We start from the raw sequence: 18084 nt of genomic DNA, 5'->3' as shown, positions 1-18084 counted from the left end.
GCAGGGCGAGGAGGAGCAGGGCAGGCAGGGACAGGGGGGTACAGGGCGAGTGGGGAGCACGGGTCACAGAGGCTGCAGGGGCAGAGGGGTGCAGGGGCTGCAGGGCGAATCGGGAGCAGGGGTCACAGAGGCTGCAGGGGCGGGGGGTGCAGGGGCAGGGCAGGCAGGGGGCGCAGAGGCTGTAGGGCGAGTGAGGAGCAGGGGTCACAGAGGCTGCAGGGGCGGAGGGGCTGCAGGGCAAGTCGGGAGCAGGGGTCACAGAGGCTGCAGGGACGGGAGGGGGCAGGGGCAGGGGCAGGGCAGGCGGGGGGCGCAGAGGCTGTAGGGCGAGTGAGGAGCAGGGGTCACAGAGGCTGCAGGGGCGGGGGGGTGCAGGGGCAGGGCTGGTGGGGGTGCAGAGGCTGCAGGGGCGGGGGGTGCAGGGGCTGCAGGGTGAGTGGGGAGCAGGGGTCACAGAGGCTGCAGGGGCGGGGGGGCTGCAGGGCGAGTGGGGAGCAGGGAAGCACTTAGCAACCCCCAACCAAGATCAGAGCGGGAGGGAGGAGGGGGAATGCAGGGTGCTCAGAGGAGGGGGCAGAGTTGGGGCAGGGGCTTTGGGGAAGCGGGGGGTTGGGGCGGGGCTGGGGCGGAGTTGGGGTGGGGCCGGGGGTGGGGAAGGGGCGGAGTTGGGGCAGGGCCAGGCCCCCGTGGAGTGTCCTCTTTTTTCAGTGTTGAAATATGGTAACCCTAGATATAACGCAGTTTCACCTACAACACGGTAAGATTTTTTGGTTCCCGAGGACAGCGTTATATTGAGGTAGAGGTATACCTGAAACCAAAAGGCTCAAATTATGACAGCCCCCCCCCCTCCGAGGAAGGTGGAAAAAGAAGTCAACCCTAAGAATAAGAGGGACAGATTAACCCTAAGTAGAAAAAATATACCTTTTTGCGTGTATGCACAGTGCTAGAATCTGAAGACAAATAAAAAAAGAGGTCTGCTTATATGCATGACACCCCTACCTTTTAATTCACCAAAACCCCAAGGATATAATTCATGGTATAACAAGATACCTTTAATAGATTTGATGCTAATGTTGTTGTTAATATTAAACATTAGGATAAATTTAATGTTAATAAGTACCCCTGTAACAATGTATAGTGTGTATGATTTTTGGAAATATCCTTTAAGGTCATAGGGTGATGCTTTTCAGCTATTACCTGTGAATAAACTTAAAGCTTAGCACAGTAGAAAAAACATTACAAACCTGGTCTGCAGTATAAAAAGGGAAACTGAGGTACACCACCTCATGAATTTAATGACTGAACAGTGGGATAATTTCCGCTAAACCCTTACAAGGTAAAAGCCATTAAACCTGGCCTGCCTATAGAACAAAAACACAGGAAAGTATGGGGGTAATTCCTCTGTTTTGCCTGCAATCAGCAAGGATATTTGTAAAAGGAAGGGGTATTTTAAGCAATAATCTGCCACCCTGTTCCAAATATGCTTCCAAATATGCCACAAAAGAGGTAGAAAAATGTTCTTTTTGTCTTTCAGAACTTTAGGAAAAGCTGGTGCCAGCTAAAGAGCAACCCAGAATACCGTGGATCTACTGGGGGAGGGGGGGGGAATCAGTAATAATTGGTAAGTCTTAATCAACTTCCAGCATGCAAGCCCAACTGAATGCACCTGGGTGTTGTATAAAATTGGATGTAAGGAAAGGAAGGCCATTGCAACACCTTCCCTAATTACTATAAGGGGCAGTACAGTAAAGGCCCAGTGAAGGTATAGCTGCCCTAATACTATCTCAGTGTTAACTACTGAAGGTTATTGGATTTGCCTGGCAGTCAGGAGGGGTGGGTAGCCTAAAGAAAAGGCTCCCAAGAAGTGTATTGGAAACTGCTTTGGGTGGAAGTGGATTAGGAGTTGGAATACTGGATGCTACTAACATAGAGGTATTGGCAAAAAAACTAAGTTATGTCACAGCTGAAATACAAGAAAGGCCATCTCGGAAAGCCCATCTGTGTCTCCTTGTCAGAATTAGGAATGGCACAACAATTATTTTCTAAAATACTGCCAGTATGGCAACAGCAAGGATGTTATTTTTAGCAGGAACTATGGATACAATACAAGAAAATGTGTCTATAACATTAGCCTGTACACAGGCCCAGGAAATAAGTCAGTAATTGGTCATTCAAATAATCTGGGAAGGCATGAAAGGAAATTTGCCTTTGGAAATAAAAAGTTTTGAGGGAAAATGTTACAGAAGGGGAGAAGGAATTAATGGCATGGTGGAAATTGGTAAACTTTACATTGAATACAGATCAAACGGTCCTACGGGCATATGTAGTAACTGTACACCCAGCCTGACTATTGATATATACCCGGTGGTACCTGTGGGAATCCAGCTAATGAAAAATTTGGTTATGTATTCTGCTGATCATCACTCCTGGGCATATAAAGAAAACCAGCAATGGAAAACCATTGACATTTTCAGTGTGTGGCCCATGAAAATTTGGGATAGGTGTGTGAGGATCAAAACTTACAAGAAAGAGATGAATGTTTTTATGTAAAAGACAAAGGAACCCAAAGATGTATGTTTGATATATTCATTGAACAAAAGTCATCTGTTGTGTATGCGGGAAAGGGACGTGTTTGTGTTAGAAGTCATTGACCTTTGGTAGTAGTAGACGATAATGAACTGTATTTTATGACTTATTTAGTTAATAGATGTTTCTGCAATATTAGGAAAATTATAAGTTATAATGTTGAATACTATGTACCTGTATGGACTGTAAACTACTTGAAGTTTAAACCACAGTTGTATCATAATGTAATGCCTGTAACTTTAGGCATGAATATGACCATGATAAGAAAATTGTTGGTCCATCCTATGTTATATTCCCATTTACAATATACATTGCACAGACAGCAGAACAAATACATATTGAAGTACAACATGATAATACAAAAATCAGCCAAGTGCTGAAAACTATTGCAGATGCAGGACATCACTTCTGGTGGGAAACACTATTAGGGTGGTCACCTTCTGCAACTGGTATGCTAAATATAATGGTTCACCCCATTTTGGTGATCATTGGAATCCAACTGGCTTTATTAGTGAGCATAATAGCTTTGGCTTGCTGCATGAAGAGAACTGTTTGAAGACTACAGAAAGCTGGTATACAAAGTCAAATAAGGCCCTTGTTGGTCCTACCAAGGAGGCAAGCCCAAGCTCATCAGCTCCGAGTATTGGACTCCTTTGATAGTAATGACAGCTTTGGTAAAAGTGTCATTAAGGAGGGGACTGTAAGGATAAGGCCTTTGTCTGCAGCCATATTGTAAGGCCTAAAGCCTAAGGCCTGCGTCTGCAGCAGATTAAAAGAGCAGCCGAGCAGCAGCCATTAGCTGAGAAGCAGGAAGTCACATCCTCACATTCCATCTAAATTACATTAAAACAATGTAATATCAGGCTGTTAAGAAGGAGACCCTGTCCTAATAACACCCACTATCACCAGATAAAGAAACAGATCTTAAGATGGCTAAAGAAAACTTAGTTTGACATCATTCTGTCTGCCAAGAAATCACTTATCAATAGTTGTGGTTGTGAAATTCTCATTTCTTTATTGTTTTGTCATTATGGTCCCCACTTCCCTATTGTTTATCTGTATGGTCTCTGTATGGTTCTTTAATTGTTTCTATCTGTTACATAATTAATTTTGCTAGGTGTAAATTAATTAAGGTGGTGGGGTAGAATTGATTAGAGAATTTTGTTACACTATGTTAGGATTGGTTAGATAGATTTCAGTATAATGATTGCTTAAGGTACAGCTAAACAGGACTCAAATTTCACTATATAAACTGGGGTCCAAAAGGAAGTTCTTTGGGAACCAACTCCAGGACACAGCCCCAAAGATCAGAGCTGCCAGACCTCAACACTCTGCCAATGACACCGTGCAGAAACTGTAGGCCCCCAGATGGACCTGATCCTGACTGACCATCAAGAAAAGTTCATCTGGCTTATTGGGAGTGGTGAGCACTGTGTGTGTAGCGTGTGCAGTCTGGTTTTGGTGGTTGTTAATAAATAGAGGTTATGTAGTATATTACTGTGCAAGGCTCTTTCACTGGTAAAAGGCCTGCAAACCTGCAGTAGTAGTATACGCCTGGAGCCCTACGAATTGGGAAAAGGTGGGGGTGCCTAAATTTACCGGAAAAAGCAACAGAGAGTCCTGTGGCACCTTTAAGACTAACAGATGTATTGGAGCATAAGCTTTCGTGGGTGAATGCCCACTTCGTCGGATGCATGTAATGGAAATTTCCAGGGGCAGGTAAAAATATGCTGGCAAGAATCAGTCTGGAGATAACGAGGTTAGTTCAGTCAGGGAGGGTGAGGTCCTCTGCTAGCAGTTGAAGTGTGAACACCAAGGGAGGAGATTTACCGGGTTACGCCTGGAGCCCTACAGACTGGGAAAAGATGGGGTGCCCTAATGTGTGCAGGTAACAGTCCCCACCAATGATGTTGCAGGCAGCAAATGTTTCTGGATGAGCATTTCATTCCTGTCTCGGTCAACTGGCCTGTCACACAGTGCATTGTTAACTGCAGTTTTGCTGGAACAACCTACGGGTTTACTTAATTCTCAATCAATGTTTTATGTTATACCAGCCAGAATATAACCTTGATTACCCATGCAGTTACATTAACAAGCAATTTTATTTCTAGATGTTTGCTATATTGGTTTTTATTTTCTAAATTGTTTCATTTAGTTTCTTCAGTCCAGTGTAAAGGAGAAAGCTGTGTCCCTGAAATCTTGTGTTGTAGTCAGCCTTATGAAGAGGGAAAGCAAGAAAGTATCCAATCCTGTGATCCTGCAGATAGGCCTGGATCCCAGCATCCATTTAAGGCTAACTGATCAATACTACCAAAGAGATGGATCCAGATGGATGTGAAAAAGAGAGGGAAGAGGAGGAACAAATCTTGCACTCAGAAATGTAGGGTTTTCTTTTATGGCTGGTTAATGTTATTTATAGAATGCTTTTAAAGTGTACGTTTTGCTTTACATGCAATAAACCTATGGTCCCTCCCACTCTGATTCAGAAGAATATAATGGGTCTTTGGAAGTTTTCTCATTGACCTCACTTGGACCAGGATTTCACCCAATAAATGGGATACTCTACCAGGGGTCCTCAAATTTCAATGCACTGGGATCTCTTCTGACAACAAAAATTACTACAGGACTCCAGGAGCGGGGGCCAAGCCTGAGCCCCACCACTCCAGGCCTGGGGACTGAAGCCCTGGGGCTTCAGCCCTGGGCCCCAGCAAGTCTAACGCCAGCCCTGGCAACTCACTAAAACGAGGTCACGACCCACTTTAGAGTCCCAACCCATAGTCTGAGAACTGCTGCAGAAAGATTTCATGAATAGGAAGGGAGATTAACATAGGAAGGTTATATAAAAGCAGTAATTTTGGAGAGAGATTTAGAGGATAAGAGAAGAGGTCATATAATGTATAAAATTACTTCTTTAATATAAACTTTTAAAGAAATTTTATTTAAAATTATTTGTTTGTGAAATCAGAACAAAGCCCCAACTAGATCACGTCAAATGGAAAGTAATTCTCTCCAAGAGTGAATAATATATATATATATATATATATATATTGTTATAATGTGTGTGTGTGTGTGAGAGAGAGAGAGAGAGAGCTTTAACTAGGCCTTTGAACATCTCTGGAAAAATCTTCCTCAATAAAATGCTGTTTGTTTCTTTCACAGCTTGATTCTGGCTTTGACTTCAAGTTGTTCTTATTGCACTTCATTCTTTCATCAGTTCCTTATCTGAAACTGTCATATGGTGTAAAAAAGGGTTTTGAGAACTAGATATTGAGTAAATGTACCAATTTACATAGGGTCAGCATTGGAACATATTACATAAGATTACTGATGCAATATATACACATTGTGCTGTCAGTTATGTGACTAAGAGGGCCAAAAATCCAATTCTATAGCTTGTACTCATATTGAATGTGAGTAAGGGCTGCAGGATCTGGCCCCAAATCTTTAAGTCTTTATTCAGTCAAAACTCCTGTTAACAATTTTTGTGTCTGTGAACCAACTTGGCTTTCAGTTCTGTTGGTAGGTATGTGTGTCAAGGAATGAACAGCCAAGGGAAGGTATTTAAATATTCAAATTCAGTCATAGTTTATATCTTCAAATTCTATTACATACATCAAAAATATGACCCCCTTATTTACTATAAAAGTAAGCAAAAAAATATCAATTATAAGCCTATATCAGTTATTACGCACACAAAGCTACATTAAAAGAACATTAATGTTGCAAAGTAAAGCACTCAAACATTAGAAAATGATAGAACTAAGGTTGCCTGTTCAATCTTAATTTGGCCTCTGTTGGATAGCATAACAATAGTCTTTAATTACACGATCATATAGTATTTCCTAGGGTTTTTTAAAAAGCTAACTGAAAAACAGAAATTCCATCCTGTGGCATCATGTGGACACCCACATGGTGCAGCCATGTGTCTGGAACCTTTAGATCCACTGCACATACCTCAATCACTTGAGCTAAGGTAGTAACGGATAGTAGTAGTAAATTGTCATCATCCATGTGGACCAGCACTTAAGGGAGAGGAGACACACACTTTGCCAGTGGGTTTTCTGACAGCAGAAGAAGGGTGAGTCTTGGGTTCCAGTCCAGGCTCTGCAAGGGAGTGTGCTGTAGTGGGCACAGGCTCTTCTGCCTGTTTCCTCCAAAGACTGACCCCTTCTGCCCATCCCCTGCAATCTATTTCTCTCCCAGTCCTGTCTGTTCCCTACCCTGGCTCTTGTTGCAGTGTCATTCTCATCGCCTGCTGCAGGGGTGGCCAACCTGAGCCTGAGAAGGAGCCAGAATTTACTAATAGACATTGCCAAAGAGCCACAGTAATAAATCAGCAGCCCCCCGCCAACTCCCTGCCCCCACCACTCCCAGCACCTCCCACCCACTGGCAGCCCTGCCAATCAGCGCCTTCCCCTCCCTCTCCACACCTCCCGATCAGCTGTTTCGAGGCTGGGGTGGGGGAGGAGACAGGAAGGGGTGGAGTGGGGTCAGGGCCTGTGGCAGAGCCAGGGCTTGAGCAGTGAGCACCCTCCGGCACATTGGAAAGTTGGCATCTGTAGCTCCAGTCCCAGAGTCGGTGCCTATACAAGTAGCCACATATTAACTTCTGAAGAGCCACAGGTTGGCCATCCCTGGCCTACTGTGATGGGGTGTCTACCCACACAAGACTGGAATGGATTAAGATGGCCAGGCAGCCCAATTAACTCCACTGGCTGCATCTGGAGGAGGAGCCAGAGAGTAGGGGGTTTATTGGGAGCAGGCTCAGCAGGGCAGGAACAAGCAGGAATTCCATAGAGCGAGGGAGCAGACAACAGAAGGGTACTGCAGGAAAGCAGGCTGCAGTCACTCTCTGGGAGGAGGGTGGTGTGTTAAGACTATAGAGGGTGATCCACAGTTTCTCCCTGGGAGGAGGGAGTTGGGATGCTGGCAAGCCCAGAGAGTGGAGAGACACGAAGGTAGGAGAAGGCTCTGGGCAGAGCAGCAAAGAACAGCAGTGCAGGCCTTGGCTGCTAACTGGAGGGCCCCTGAGCTGGAACCCAGAGTAGAGAATGGGCCCAGGTTCCCCTACCAGTCACTGAAGACGTGGCAAATACCAACAGTGTTTAGCTTAACGAGTTTTTAAAACTGGTTAGAATTTGGGGGAAGTTTTCTTCAGTAAAGACCCAATTTAAGGCAGAGTATGTTAGTACAACTCCTCTGACTGAGTAAATTACACTAATCGACTCACAACTGAATTTGGCCCCAACTCTTTGGGGCACTGTCATAGATTCAAGGACTGGAAGGGACCTCAAGAGGTCATCGAGCCCAGTCCCCTGCCCTCATGGCAGGACCAAATACTGTCTAGACCATCCCTGATAGACATTTATCTAACCTACTCTTAAATATCTCCAGAGATGGAGATTCGACAACCTCCTTAGGCAATTTATTCCAGTGTTTAACCACCCTGACAGTTAGGAACTTTTTCCTAATGTCCAACCTAAACCTCCCTTGCTGCAGTTTAAGCCCATTGCTTCTTGTTCTATCCTTAGAGGCTAAGGTGAACAAGTTTTCTCCCTTCTCCTTATGACACCCTTTTAGATACCTGAAAACTGCTATCATGTCCCCTCTCAGTCTTTTCTTTTCCAAACTAAACAAACCCAATTCTTTCAGCCTTCCTTCATAGGTCATGTTCTCAAGTCCTTTAATCATTCTTGTTGCTCTTCTCTGGACCCTCTCCAATTTCTCCAGATCTTTCTTGAAATGCGGTGCCCAGAACTGGACACAATACTCCAGTTGAGGCCTAACCAGCGCAGAATAGAGCAGAAGAATGACTTCTCATGTCTTGCTCACAACACACCTGTTAATACATCCCAGAATCATGTTTGCTTTTTTTGCAACAGCATCACACTGTTGACTCATATTTAGCTTGTGGTCCACTATAACCCCTTTATAAAGCCCTGGCCTGTGTGAATGCCCCGCCCACTGATTAAGGCTCAGCCAATTACCAGAGGCTTCTAGCTTTCAGACCTTCCTTTGAAGCTCACCGCTTCCAACTGCCAGCCACAGCACATGGTCCTTCAAACAACCAAACAGACTGACAAACACAAGCTCAGCACACAGCAAGTAACCCCCAAACACAAACACACACTACAGACATTGTCCATGCAAAACTTATTCATCTTTATTTGATAAATGGTTACAAGTAATGGAGTTCAGTTTGTATTCCCAGCAGTTTTTCTGCCATCATACTGTGTTTGCATATCTGCCCTACCATGTTTGTATTAGTGAATTCTGGGAAAATCTGGACATAGTGCCTCAGGCCCCTGTTCAGTAAGGTATTCAAGCACGTCTGGTGTTAAGCACCCGAGTTGTCCCATTGAAGCCAATGACACTATTACATTTAAATATCTTTCTGAATCAGGACCTCAGTAAGGGAAAAAGCAACTGGAGGACATGCACACTGACTGATTAGTATCAGCAAAATGTGGGGCAATGTGTGGGCTTTGTACTTCACACAGAGCAGTGAAGAAGGACTAGCCAAACTGGTTATACAAATTTAGTTAGGGTGTCCAGTCCACACTGCAAAAAAGCTAAACTTGTTACAACATGATGCTTTGTCTACCCCTAGGCCTCTGGCATAGCAAAATACGGTTAGCTCAACACAGTTAGTATACTTACCACAGACACAAATGGAGTTTTAACCTTGTTGTATTCAAACACAAGCCATGTGTACAGCCAAACATGCCAGCAACTGATTACAAGTTATAACATGAACAGGGCCCAAAAAACTGTATTCTGACTTTCTGCCACTTCTGTTGCTACTGGTGGTTGTTGACATTCACTGAGGCAGCGTCTGTTCCATCCACAATTCTCAGTCTATCACTTACCTCCCTTCTCCTGTATCATTCTGCGCAGTGCCTCCTACTCCCGATCAGGGGCATAGCCATCGGTGGGCTGCGGCCCACCCACTTAGCGTCCAGGCCCACCCCCCAGCCCCAGTTCTGCTTCAGCTCCAGCTTATATCCCACTCTGTCCGCCCGACGCTCCAGCTGGGGAGCGGGGTTGTGATGTGGGGGTTTTCTCTGCCTGCCCGGTGCTCCAGTTGGGGAGCAGGGTTGGGGCGCAGGGGCTTGCCCTGCTCTCCAGCCAGGGAGCAGGTGGAGCAAGGCAAGCTCTCGCGCCCTGACCCCGCTCCCCGGCAGGAGCACCAGGCGGGCAGGTAGAGCAGGCAGGGTGCCCATTTTTCCAGGGGCCCACAATTGGCTGGGCGCCCTGGGCACGCCCCTTTGGCCCAGTGACTAATCTTCCACTGGGAGGAGGGTAAGCTTCAGGCGAACCAGTGGCGGCAGAGGAATCCTCAAAAAAGGTAGTCCTGCCACTTGGGGAGCCAGGACCGGCATGGGACTGGGATGGGAGCCATTGCTGCTGGAGAGTGGCTTCTCCTCCCGGAGCTGGGTGTGCGTGTGGGGCCCCAGGAGGCCCAGGCCAGAGCATCCATTGCCCCCCGCAAGGCTGGCTGGAGGGAGTGTGGGGCTCCCCCATCATTGCCCACCCAAATGTCCCATCCTAGCTACGTCACTGTTCCCGATATCCCATGCTCTGATCCATCCCCACCCACTCTGGTCCCCAGGAACTCCTGTTCCTCTACCCTGCCCGTAACTTTACTCTTCACCCCCTCACTCCTTCATACCTCCCCCGACTCACCCTGCTGCTTCTCTGCTCTGCTACTCCGTTCTCAATCGTCTCCTCCCCACACGCTTATTTAGCTCCCCCGACCTGCTCTAACTGCACTAACAACAAGGAGTCCTTGTGCCACTTTAGAGACTAACAAATATATTGGGCATAAGCTTTTGTGGGCTAGAACCCACTTCATCAGATGCATGGAGTGGAAAATACAAGTAGGCAGGTATAATTACACAGCACATGAAAAGATGGGAGTTGCCTTACCAAGTGAGGGGGTCAGTGCTAACGAGACCATTCAATTAAGGTGGAAGTAGCCTATTCTCAACTGTTGCCAAGAAGGGGTGAATACCAAGGGAAGGAAAATCACTTTTGTAGTGCTAATGAGCCAAAGCAATCAAGGTGGCCCATTTCAAACAGCTGACAAGCAGGTGTGAGTATCAGCAGAACAGGATTAAAAGAGCCACTTAAGGGAGGTTGTGCTAACCCCTTGTACTAGGTGCCCATCTGCTGCAAAGGCCCCTTCTGAACCAAAGCACCAGGAAGGGGGTAGCAAGGTGCAGTCAGGCCCAGCAGCTGGCTACAGCCAGAGCCACCCACACTTCCTAGCAGCTGGGGAAACCCCCTCAGCCTGTTCTCAGAAGTGACCCACCGCCAACCTCTCCCCCGAAGCAGGCCTGGGGAGAGTAGGAGGGGGCTGTACCAGTCGCTCCCCAAATCATCCATGGCTCTCGCAGCAGACGCTGGGAGAGCCCCGCGCACCTCCCCAATTTCCACCTCCAGACCCCCGGGCTTCCCCACCATGCCGCGGCAGCCACTGGGAGACCCCTTCCCCCGCTGGCTCCCAGGCTCTGGAAGCCCCCAGCGCCCTGGCTCCCCTCGCCCCGCAGCGCAGCATCCCGCGGCCGGTCACTGCCGCGGCCTGGAACTGCGGCCAATGGGCCCGGACGGGGGAGGAGCCTGGGCGGGGCGCGTGAGGGGCTGGGGAAACTCCCTGAGCCCAGCCCGGCTTGACAGGCTCCCTCGAGGAAGCGGCACGTTTCTGCGGGAGGACGCGGCTGGAGCAAGCAGCGGGGACTCAGCCTCTTGCCCATCTTCCTGGAGCGGTGAGTTCCGCCGGGGCCCTTTGCCTTGCGGCTCGGGCACAGCGAGCCTCCCCCCGGCCGAGGGCTGCCCGGGCCCCTGTGGGGATGGAGGGTTTGGCGGCGTGCGCCCCTCTCAGCTCTAAAGCCCCCGTCTCTTTCGGCTGCTCGTGGGAGCCCGGAGTCTTCCTGTCTCCTCTCAGCCTCCCGGGTAGGGGCGCGCTCCTCTCGGCTGGGTGGGGTGGGCGTGAGCTGAGCCGAGCCGCCGCTCGCTTCGGGGGAAGTTGTATCATCTGAACTTTGCCGAATAGGCCGATGCGGTACCTGCTGGAGAGGGGCGGAGGGGTGGCAGTGGACTAAGGGAACAATCCCGGGCTAGGAAGGGGGCTTGGGGCGCCTGAGACAGATGGTTGTTTTAATTGGAAGATCATCAGCCAGTAAGAAACTAGACAAGTTCAGGTTCCCTTCAAATTGTACCACATTTGGAAAGCTCCGCGGAAATATTAAAACTAACTCCTTTCCATCGTGCTTGAGGCGCAGGTAAAGTACCATGGCCCTTTCAAACAGAAGCAAAAGAGAACAATATTATGGTGTAGTAACGAGCTAGTGTTCTGAGTCTAGGTGTGCTTTGAAATAGTCTCTTTTTTTTAAAATCTCAGGGAAAAGAGGTGCAGTGTGTCTGTTTTTCAAGAAAGTACCTGGTTTAGAAGGTGAAAGGAGAATTTATGATATCTGTCTGAAAGCTATTTTAAATCCTTTTAAAAAAAATACATATTCAGCTGTAATTTCTTAATCCTGTGACTAAGAAGAACAAAATCAGGATCTCCCTACTCCTCCAATCTATGTAACCTAACAAATGCTAACTTCATTAACGATTCTAGTTGTGTATTACAGTCCAAACCCAGCTAATATGTGTATTTGCCTTAGATCCAGAATATAAAAGTCATTTTGCTCTCTCCTTAGTCACCCCAGAATGACCCATGATTAACTGACTGAACAAGTTACCTTTCTTTGACTCTTCCTACTAACTGATTGGAATTGACATTCCTGCTAAAATGAATGAATACCTCCATATATTTGAGATGGCCTTTTGTAATTCAAACTGAATGATAGTGGGACAGGAAGTGACTAGAGGACTGGCATTGGCCTGAAAATGGTAATTTAAACTTCCTGTTCCTACTCTTGAATTGTGAGAGTAGGAATTAGAATTGTGAGGCTTTCTTTTTTTTAATGTGTTCAGACATTGAAGAAGGAAAATCAGTGGCTTTTATACATGGCCTCACAATTTGAGGAGAACTTAAACTGTGTCATGATTTTCTGATAATACTGTTACTTAGCACTTTACATTTTCAAAGGGCTGTGCAAGTGTGATGCTCCTGTATGATAGGTAACACAGTATTCTTCTTATGCTGATTGAGAGGCTGAGCCTTTGGTTACTCTTTCTTATGGTGCCCTCCACCCATGAATAATTGTCACTTTTCTTCAGTTTAAGGCTTGAGATTAGCTACTGCTCACAGACTATTGAGTGCCCAGTTAAATATGGCAGGTGTATTTATGAACCAAACAATGGATTTAGCCAGCTGGTCTCCATGTTTTGTCTTGTTTTCCTTTAGTCTAAAATGGTAAGATAACAAGTGTTAGGGTTAGGTTTCGATTAAGAATAGAGGGGTGAGACACAACCTCTTCTCGTGAATAATGTGTCTAACATTTCAGATTATTATTTTCTGTGGTAATAGTAGCTTCTGATCATTGCAAATAACTGCAACACAATAGCATACAAAATCACATGCCATGCCATACCACACTGTCACGAAGGTTCACCATGTAATTTGGTTAGGTTTACTGCTATAGTTTTAATGGTAAATAGTAAACTGTTAAGTTATTATTTTTATAGTGTTGGGAAGTCTAGACCTATACTTATATGTCTGGGGGGCAGAATGTGAGAAGGAGAGTACCTCTATTTGACAGAAATGTAACATTAATTTAACATTAGTCAAAGTCACTAATTGCTTTACTGTAGTAGTTTCTTTGCATGTTTATGGGGCAAACTAGTGTGTGGGGAGTGGTGGGGGGACAGTACTATAGTACATTACAACTGTAGATGGGCAGATGTGTTGTACCTGACTCAGAATGAAGGGGGGGTGGGGCGGAGAGAGCAAGAGGAATTTCCTGTGAGTTTGTGGTGTTGAAGCAGCACGAATAGGGTTCCACGCTGCAGGCAGGATCTAGTAGGAGATTTAAAGCCATGTTCTGTACCAGGGTACAGAGTAATAGAGTGGCATCCTGGTAACTTAACATGCTTAAGTTCACTACAACTTTCCATCGGAAACATTTTCAACTATTAAAAAAATGCAGTGTCTGCTTTCCTCAACTTTTTTTTTTTTTTTTAAAATTGAAAATGGTTGCCCAAAAAATTTCCATATTTCCATTTGCAATTGCCAAACTTTTTTTTTTTTTTTTTTTTAAATGAAAAGTCAAAATGTTTTCAGGATGATTCCAGCCATTTCTCTCACTACCACTGAGTACTGGATTGTTTCACTGAATGTTTGTATTTGAGAGAAAAGTTTGCAAACTGAGACCATACAGAAATGGGGGGAAAGTAGCTCTGGTCACTAATGGTATTTGATTGTCTGGAAATCTGACCAGCTCCTCAATTTGTGAACTTCTTTTAACAAACAGACATATGGCCTCCCTGAATGAAAGCAGAACTAATGGTTACTTTCCCCCATGCACCATAATCATCTGAGTCTTATTTGGCTCAAGTCTGAACCAGCTCACTGTTATCCATTCCTCAATCTCACCTGAACCACAAGAGAGACTCAACTACACTCTCCAGGCCCGTGATAAAGCTGATGAATGTTGCCGTCATTCTGAAAACACTTCAGCCCATGCCTCCTTGCTAAGTCTTTCATACGTCTAGAACAGGAAAGTACCCAAAATAACCCTCTAGAATCTATTGGAAGGAAGAAAAGAAAGAAACAAAAATTACCGAGGGCAGCCCCATATACTTCTACAAATCAGCACCTCATTATCCATAGATCAATGACTGCTAATAGATCTAACAACATCAGCGCTGCAGAGCCTTTTATGATACTGACTTGTGTGGCTGCAGTTGTGCATTAGAAATCAATTTGTAAATACAAACAAGAAAAACACCTTGTGAGGTTATATATGCTTGATCAGGAAAGGACACTCTAAGCGCCATATGCGATAATATTCCTAGTTAGGCTTTTGCACCATTGTCAACATTGCTGGTGTCCCAGGAGTATAACAGAGAATTCATCCCCCCCTCTATTTAGGGAAATCTTTCTTGTGCAGGTTGATCTCATTAATCAGTGCTGGTGATTTTAATCTTTGACTTGCCTTTCCACAACTCTGTATATGACAAGTGGCCAAGGCAGATTACAAGCTACTGCTTTAAATGTACAAGAAGATGTCGAGGTCAACTTCCTCATGACGGTGGCTTTCTGTTTTAACTCAAATTGCAGGCTGGGGGGATAAAGGGGGGGGTGACTGTGGGTCTTGCACATGGCTGGACTGAAATGAACTAGAGCGCAAGATCAACCCTCTGCTTCAAATTAGTTTCGGTTTACTTCTCGAAAAATATCTACTCTAGAAGAGTATATATGCATTGAAGACACAAATGAGATAGGGGCAACATGATCCTGCCACAGAAAAAGAGCAATTTATGGACCCACTCCTGGGCTCTCGGGCATGATTCCCATTAATTTTAGTCAGGGGCTTGCCTTGGGAAGAAGTGCAGAATTGGACCCAATGGCACAAAGCAAGAGTGGTTACGTTTTCTGTATTTCGAGTGGAATGCTTGTCAATATTTTGCAGCTATAGACTAAAGGTCAGGATCTGTGCTCTCTCTCCAAGTGTAATAGGGCGTGTGTAGAAAAGGGTGGAGTGGGAAGGGAAGGCTAGCATTGCAAAAGTGGATTTTCACTTCCAGGATTCTCTCTTGTTACAGGGGCTGATCCAGTCCCTGGCATGGATTGGTATGCACTACAGAATAATCAGTACAAAGCATTCCAGCTATTGGCATGTCCCTGTGCTGAGTTCGCAGGGTGTGGGTGTAACTGCCGGGGGTATCTCCTGGGGCCAGTTAAGCTGGCTTTTTGGACGCTTTATAGCTTTTGAGCTGCTGTAGAGGTTGCAGTAAACCCCAAAATTGGCCCTTAACTGTATCAAAGCACTAATTTAGATTAATAATACTATTGAACAATAATCTGTTGTAACACAATATGTTGGTTGGAGATAGTTTTAAAAATGCTGTCACATCAGCAGCATAACTATATGAGAATGCAAACCTCCCCATTGCCGCCCCCCATGATATTCCAATATGTGCATTCTACATTCTGTGTTGATTTATTTGAAACTTAAAAATTTTCTCCACTCTTACCCCATAAACTTACATCCTGGTGTAATGAGTATGGTCTATGAGCTTAGACTGTTCAGAATTGTCTATCTTTAGAATTCTCGGTATAAATGGGTTTATCTGACTGGTAACCACTGACAACCTCATTTTACTACTCCGATGTATGTTTAATGTCCTCTTGCTTGTTTATTTTTAAATTCTATTTCATAATAGAAATAGCATTTCTGTGATCATATTGTACTTATGTGGTGTGATGTTTGGGGGATCACCCAGACCAATAAAGGGTTCTGCCTTGTAAGTTTGGGCATCTTAATACTGTGCTGCTATGTCAGTGCTCTGGCACTAGTAGCCAACTTACAAGCATAAGGGTCCCACTCTGGCTTCCACCAGCCTCGTTACTTCTTGCATGGTGACCTCAACAATCCCTTTGGTCCGAGTTCCTCCCCTCCAAATCCATCTCCCCGAGTTGTCAACTATCAGACACTCAGAATTTTCCCCTCTGGTTCATCACCCTCAAAGACGTGAAACCTGCCCCCAATTATTAGTTCACTTTGGTGCACACACTCCATACAGTTTGCACAATAGAGATCTGCTTGGGGTAAAAATAAACAAAATTTATTTAGTAGAAAAATCCTTGGATTCAAAGATGAAATAATAAGGAAAAGCAAATGCATCCGAGTTACACAGAAAATAAAGATGTAATCTCAGGCTTTACACTTTCCTATTGGAAAAGGGAATATAGGTTACCTATTGCCTCAGAAGAGTTTCCCAGTATGTCCTTGGTCCTAGAGGGGATCCAGTGCTTCCCAGACAGCATCCCACTTTCTTGCTGGCCCTCAGTTTCCGGATAGCCTTTACTTCAAATCCCTTCCCTTTTAACAGGGTTTGCAGTTCGTTCGTTCTTTTCCCCCCCCCTTCCCTTTTTCTCAGAGTGTGGTAATTCATGATGACACAGAGCAGGGGGGTTTCCGAGACTGGGATTTTCTTTTCAGGTTTTAAATTGTTTGTGTTTTCCCATAATGGTCCACCATTGTCTCTTACTGGCTGGACAGCGTAGGTGGTTGGAGCTGGTTTTGAATAAACACCTGGCCTGGGAGATGTCTTTCCTGCCTGATTGCCTCACCACACTGCTGTGAGATGATCTAGATGTACTATAGTTACAATTACAATTTTCTGCATACATTTATAACAACCTGTGTGTGAGCGTGTATCCTAATGACCACTGAGTTCAGGACATTACAAGCTTTCATAAAAGATCTTACTTGACATTTTTTATACAAACAGTTGATTCAATTGCTTATTCTTTGGGATCCATTTTCTCCTTGGTGTGTCAGGACCCTGATTCTTACATATGGGCACAGTCACTCGATCCTGTCTTCCATACAGGGATATCATGGTGATTATATGTTCAAAGCATTGCAGCAACATTACATTATGTGCATTACAGTATGAGTAAGTGCTTAGTAATATTAATACCTTGCCTACTGACTCATAGTGAGGCCCAAGAAGTATAGTAATTGCCCAGAAATGCATGGATGGCTGTGTCTTACTGCTTGTATTTGTGGTATGTATGTAAGTGTTACTGTATGATTTGCATAATGTATGATTTCTGTGACTCTATTCAAGTCACTTAACTCCTCTGCTCTATTTTACCTAATTGCCAAAGTGGATATAAAGATATATTTGTTTTATCTTGTGAGATTTTTTTTTTTTTTTTTAATAAGGTGTAGGGTAAGAGCCCAGAACACTGGATGGGTAGCTATAGTTGTATTTTTAAAAAATTGAAGAAATAAATATTTTCTCAGGAGTTTTGTGATGAATAGATGTTGTTTATAAAGTGCCGTACAAATGCTAAAGTTCACTAGAATGGGCCACTAGCCCCAAGCCTTCAGTATTTCTGATAATTGCCTCTTGCAAAACCATTTTAAAAGTTGGTAGACATGCACAGTCTCCAGTACAAGCTTGTAGAATTACTTTCCTGTACACCCAAGGGCACCCAATTAATTTATCCTCTCCCCAACCCTCATCCAAATCCTTAGAATGCTTTTGGCATAGACATATTGTCTTCAGTCGAAAGGAATCCGCAATATTGGGGGGGCAAAACAAAAATGCTAAGGTTAACTCTGTTTCATGGGCCTTATAGTGGGGGTGAATACAACTTTTTTTTTTTTCCCCCCTCAATCATCACAGCCCTGGTATAAGACACTCAAAAACCAAACTTACTTAGCTGTAATCAGTCAAATTCAGAGAGTGACTTCCAGCACGCTAGACTCCACTATTCATACCTTCTTTCCCATATTTGTATACCAAGATGACCAAGGGACTCATTATTAATCCAGGTCAGAAGACTGTCCTAGGATGCTGGAAACTGGT

The 18084-nt window shown here is 45.0% G+C and overlaps 1 protein-coding gene across 2 annotated transcripts in view; it reads left to right on the top strand.

The window, feature by feature from the left end:
• Positions 1 to 18084, top strand: part of STX11 (syntaxin 11) — a 70103-nt gene that overhangs the window by 36983 nt on the left and 15036 nt on the right. The window contains exon 1 of one of the 2 annotated variants that reach the window (XM_024219989.1): positions 11286 to 11354. The exons of the other annotated variant lie outside the window; for it this stretch is intronic. The gene's annotated coding sequence lies outside the window, so the exon portion shown is untranslated. Of the gene's footprint in view, positions 1 to 11285; positions 11355 to 18084 lie in introns of those variants that run through there. 2 annotated transcript variants of the gene reach the window in all.

Source organism: Terrapene carolina, unplaced genomic scaffold (genome assembly GCF_002925995.2).
Source record: "Terrapene carolina triunguis isolate 2854851 unplaced genomic scaffold, T_m_triunguis-2.0 Scaffold85, whole genome shotgun sequence".
In the NCBI taxonomy this organism is placed as follows: domain Eukaryota; kingdom Metazoa; phylum Chordata; order Testudines; family Emydidae; genus Terrapene; species Terrapene triunguis.
This window is presented reverse-complemented; position numbering and strand designations above follow the sequence as displayed.